Genomic DNA, 6,250 nt, shown 5'->3' on the forward strand with positions numbered 1-6,250 from the left:
CACACACACACACACACTGCCTCTTCAGCTCGGTGTGGCCACTGTTTATGTCACAGAGCAAGAGCCAAGTAAATCAGTGCAGGACACCGGCTGTGTGTGTGTGTGTGTGTGTGTGTGTGTGTGTGTGTGTGTGTGTGTGTGTGTGTGTGTGTGTGTGTGTGTGTGCGCGCGCGTGCGTGCGTGCGTGCGTGCGTGCGTGCGTGCGTGCGTGAAAATCACACATGCGTGTGTGTGCGTGCGCGCGTGTGACTATGTATTGGCTATTGCACGCACGTACACACTTGCACATATGCATACAAGTGTGGTTTTATTTCTTGCATGTGTGTGTGCGACTTGACCCATAGTACACGTGGGCATGTTCATTTATGTGTGCCAACTCCCACACGCACACACACACACACACACACACACACACACACACACACACACACACACACACACACACACACACACACACACACACACACACACACACACAATCCCCGGGGGTCTGTCTATATTTAGTTACCCTCAGCCAGCCAACCAGACAATGGCATGCTGTGTGAGGCAGTCGTGTACACACACACACACACACACACACACACACACACACACACACACACACACACACACACACACACGCTGCAGTCTGTTAATTTCTCCTCCTCCTCCTCACTAGCCCGTCAGCCAGTAGAGCTGAGCTGACAGGTCTCGGCGGGGGGGGGGGGGGGGGGGGGGGGGGGGGGGGGGGGGGGGGGGGGGGGGGGGGTGTACGGCTCGTTTCATGGCCACCCCGCCGCTACAGTCACATGGTTCTCACCGCGGGGTCCAGAAACCGTCCTCACAACTATACGGTCCACTCCTCCTGACCGCGTGTGGTGTAGATGTATGTAGATATATAATTGTTCACTCGTTTTATATTGTATAAAGTTCACCTTATAACTGTTGGGTTCTTATATCATATTCTGAAATGTCGTTTTACTAAATGTATTACAGATGACCAGCATCACAGCTAATGACGTGGCTTCAGATGACCCTTGTCCTTCCCTATGTGCATTCATGAAAATGAATGTCAATCATCATAAATGCTCAGATATAGAGAAAAACATAACTTGAAAAAGTGATGGATATGGATATACCTGTTGAACCTTGCTTGGAGAAGCAGCAGCATCCATCTGGTTCATAGATAGGGAAGGTTTTTCAAACCACAGAAAAAAAGGCCCTAAAGAGCCGCGACTGGCAGGCCGTCAAATATTACGTGCACAGCCTCAAAAAATAAATTGCAAAAAATTTAACTTTGTGCCAATTTGAATTCAAATTGTTTTTCTACAATTTGTGTCATTTATTTATGTCAACATTGTGCATTATCTATGTCAGGGTTGGGCAACTTTGATGATGGAGAGGGCCAGTATATTTGCAGTCACTCCAGGGGGTCACAATGCATATACTGTCAAAAATAGCAGTATAAAAGCTCACAATGTGTTGTGCTTTGACACGTTTTGAGCTTGTAGATTGTCCATTTTTAATTGGAAAACTGAATTATGTTTTTGCTATTTTTGAATTGGTGTCCTGATTTATTATTATTACCCTTATTATTTATATTCTTTTCCCAAATGGATTCATATGGTATGTTACCTTAATAACTTAATTACAAATTCATTGTACATGAAAGAAAACAATAACATAATTATAGTCATTAAGTTATAGACTGAAGTTGCCCGTTTGGAATTAAAGCTGAATGATATATCAGTATTTTGATTAAGCCCATATCTGGGAATGCCCATATATGGACATATTGTAGTCAAAAATCAAAAATCAGACATCTATGCATGTCAGACGTCAGTCATCTACATATGTATGTAGCAATACAGCCCATATATGGAGATAGAGGCATCAGTAATTGTAGGACTCCCCTTTATGCCCATGGAGATCCCTGATGCCATTAATATCAAGTCCATGTCATCAATATTAAGCCCATATCTGGGAATGCCCATATATGAACCTATTGTAGTCATCGATCCAGATGACCTAATCAAACACTGGAGATCCATACATAAAAACGACTCGAGGTTGCCTCTCGCCCCAGGGCGTTTTACTAGTTAGTAATTACACTTCTTGCAAGATCCCCATTAATCACATTAAAGGGGACCTTGTGTGAATTATTTAAATTATATTCAAATGAGGTCCCCATCAACCATGTTAACCAGATTTTTCACAAGTCCCCATATGGCATGGTCCAGCAGTTACTTCATCAATTCTGATATTTAAAGTCGTTTATAAGCTAACAAAGCTATAGTTGTTTTACCAGACTTTTTTCATAGCTGTATAACCTTTAGAAAGGGTGGTCCCCACGAGGGATGAAAAAAATGGACAAAAAAATTGGTCCCCACAGATCACAAAAAACAGTATGTGTGTGTGTGTGTGTGTGTGTGTGTGTGTGTGTGTGTGTGTGTGATGCAGGGAGGCAGTCAGACAGATATTTTGTGAAGCCTATAAGGAAATCGCGATTCATATAATGGCCTGTTGTGGCGCTGTCATTGGACCCAGAAAAACCCATAGCCCCATAGAAGTCCATGTATTTGGGCCCAACTTCACCTAGACTGTATTACCTTAATAAACATGGTCATGAATACTTTCTGCTTCCAGTCACTAGTTTAAAGTCTAATTTCTAATGTCATAATATTCTTTTTGGAAAATTATGGTCCCATTAATTAAAAAAATGACCATAAAGTCGCGTATGTTCTGAGGGGCGTGGCTACCGTTACAGTCTATGATCGGGATTCCCCTCCCACTCGAGTCAAAATAAAAACCAACGGAGAAGAAGGGGGGAAGTCCCGCCTCGTTGTCTGGGCCAGCCAATGGCCAGCTGGGCCAAAACGGAGCCAGCTAATGGCCAGCTGGGCCAAAACGGATCTAGAAATATGGCGATTTACATCAGGAATTACCATAGAATTACAGGCTTCATTTTACGTCCATGTTAGACCCGGGGAACGCTTTGTCCATATTTTTTTACAGTCTATGTCTATGGTGTGATGTGATACTGATATTAAATGGTAAATGGTGCATTTATATAGCGCAATTTATCCAAGGCGCTTTACATAGATTGTGCATTACGTTCACCCATTCACACACACACACATTCACACACATTCACACACCGATGCCGGGGGAAACCATGCAAGGCACCAACCAGCACACCGGGAGCAATTAGGGTGTTCAGAGATGTCGATGTTATAGCGGAGCATTACTAAACCGCGGTTAAATATGAATGCTTCTGATGACTTATGACTTACAGTATACAGTATATAGCCACAATCGCTTTAGGTGAATTTTGCTTCCGGGTTAATTTTGGGGTGACTTTTGGGGGTCTTCAAAATAAAAGTCCCCACTATAGAGTGTCGCAGTCCCGCCCGCCCCCTCGACAGACCCGGAAAATAATTAATTTTCCTCATAGACTTTTTTTTTTTTAAGTATTTATTTAAAGACGTTTTTCTTTTTTCTTTTTCTTCTTTGTAATTATTTGTTTGGTCCAAAATATTGTGATTGTCGTCGTGATTTGTCACGACTCGAGTTGGCGTCAGGATAGAGAGGGGGGGCCTTCAGCCAATCATGATCGAGCGGGGGCGGGCCTTGCTGTGCCTGCTGTTGGCCTGTGTCCCCCTCACTGCACGTGCACATCTTTGATTTTGACTTTTCAAAAAAATCATTAGGCGACCCTTCCTGGGGGTCCCGGCTAACTGCATTACACGACGTCGGGCACGGAAACCCCCATTACTCAACCTTTCGCTCTCACGGCGGCCCCCGCCCCCGGCCAGATCGAAAAATAATAAAAAATAAAAACATCTCGCAGAGCATGCAGACGTCTGGAAAAACCCCGGCGGGACTGGGGACGAGTTCAGAGGGGACATGTTCTCTTTCGGGGAGGTTTTGGTTTAGTAAAGTGTAGCTGCTTCTTCCACACACTGTGGGGCTTTTCTGCACACAGTCCCGGTCTGTTAGGTAGGTCGGAGAGGATAACTGCATCTGACAGCAGGATAATATGACAAGAGACCCACAAATAAACACGCAAATGAGATTTTTTTTTAAACTTCTTCTATGTGCGTGCGTTGCGTGTGTGCGTTGCGTGTGTGCGTTGCGTGCGTTGCGTGCGTGTGTGCATGCAAAATGAGGTTTGATTAATGAGGCGAGGATCTGTTCCATATGAGGCTGCCACCAACAGAGAGCGAGAGAGAGAGAGAGAGAGAGAGAGAGAGAGAGAGAGAGAGAGAGAGAAAGAGAGAAAGAGAGAGAGAGAGAGCGAAAGAGAGAGAGAGAGAGAGAGAGAGAGAGAGAGAGAGAGGTAGTGAGATGTTTCCAGGGCAGACTGTGCAGTTCTGGAAGTTGAAAAGGTTGAGTAGTCACTTGTTTGGGGTTAAGTGCTCTTCTCTTCCTGCACTGAAGACTGAGGCACGGTCTAATAAGCATGTCTTATATTTAACGGTGAAGAGGTGCAGCTTGTAGAACCCTCGGAGCAGTATATATATATATATATATGCTTCCTTTTCAGGGGCGATTTCAAATTAATCGCTGCACTTTTTAACGCGTCACACAATAACCGTCTGGTTCGGTAGGGATTCATTAATAACTTGCCCAGACTATATTATTAGGCCAGATCACAGCCCATTATGGGGGATGATCTTTAAAAGTCATTTCCAGGACGTCTTCACCAGTTTAAATAATTATAGCTAAGATAAAGGAGATTGAAATAATTTGCGTGGGCGTGTGCAGGGTGCAAGCGCGCACCGTTCAAAATGGCGCGCTCCAGTCCTGCTGACCACACCATGCAGCTAGCAGCCCAATGCTAACGTGAGTATAGCATTAGGACTTGATCAATCAAAAGCACTATAAAAAGACCAATAGGGTGTGTGTGTGTGTGTGTGCACTAACCTCCACAGCAGTAGTGTGTGTGTGTGTGTGTGTGTGTGTGTGTGTGGCGTGGACCTGTTGCAGCAGTCTCTCCATGGCCTCTATGTGAACTTTCCTCCTGGGCTCCCTGCCATCACACTCCCTCCAGTCTTACGCACACACACACACGCACGCACGCACGCACGCACGCACGCACGCACGCACGCACACACAAACACACAAACACACACACACACACACACACACACACACACACACGATTACCGTCCATCTCCGAGCTGAGTTGATTGATTTCATTAGGATTCATATTATGTCAATGTCATCCCATGCAATGAAATAATTAGTTGCTTAAAAAAATGAAACATACAAAATCTAAATCTAAGATTTAGGGTTTAGGGTCAATCTATGCACAGAGCGTGACAGTATTAAAAGCTTGTAGATTTGATTTGTAGAAGATGCTATTTTCTTTTTTAATCTTGAAAACATTTGGAATATTATTGAAATATTTTAACCGTTTCCGTCCAACCGACGTGTCCACACGTCCTAGGGAATGCAATCGAGGGATGCATTGGACGTGTGTACTCGTCCTAGGGAATGCAATCGAGGGATGCATTGGACGTGTGTACTCGTCCTAGGGAATGCAATCGAGGGATGCATTGGACGTGTGTACTCGTCCTAGGGAATGCAATCGAGGGATGCATTGGACGTGTGTACTCGTCCTAGGGAATGCAATCGAGGGATGCATTGGACGTGTGTACTCGTCCTAGGGAATGCAATCGAGGGATGCATTGGACGTGTGTACTCGTCCTAGGGAATGCAATCGAGGGATGCATTGGACGTGTGTACTCGTCCTAGGGAATGCAATCGAGGGATGCATTGGACGTGTGTACTCGTCCTAGGGAATGCAATCGAGGGATGCATTGGACGTGTGTACTCGTCCTAGGGAATGCAATCGAGGGATGCATTGGACGTGTGTACTCGTCCTAGGGAATGCAATCAAGGGATGCATTGGACGTGTGTACTCGTCCTAGGGAATGCAATCGAGGGATGCATTGGACGTGTGTACTCGTCCTAGGGAATGCAATCGAGGGATGCATTGGACGTGTGTACTCGTCCTAGGGAATGCAATCAAGGGATGCATTGGACGTGTGTACTCGTCCTAGGGAATGCAATCGAGGGATGCATTGGACGTGTGTACTCGTCCTAGGGAATGCAATCGAGGGATGCATTGGACGTGTGTACTCGTCCTAGCGCATCCTCAACAGTATAGCGGCCGGTGACTTTTTTTCCAGGAAGTGTGCTATAAAAATATCAAGAAAACATGCACTCATTTGGCTCATCAATCATGTTTTTCTAGCGTCTGTCG

Source organism: Protomyctophum parallelum, assembly GCF_964188405.1.
Source record: "Protomyctophum parallelum genome assembly, chromosome: 17".
Taxonomy (NCBI): Eukaryota; Metazoa; Chordata; class Actinopteri; order Myctophiformes; family Myctophidae; genus Protomyctophum; species Protomyctophum parallelum.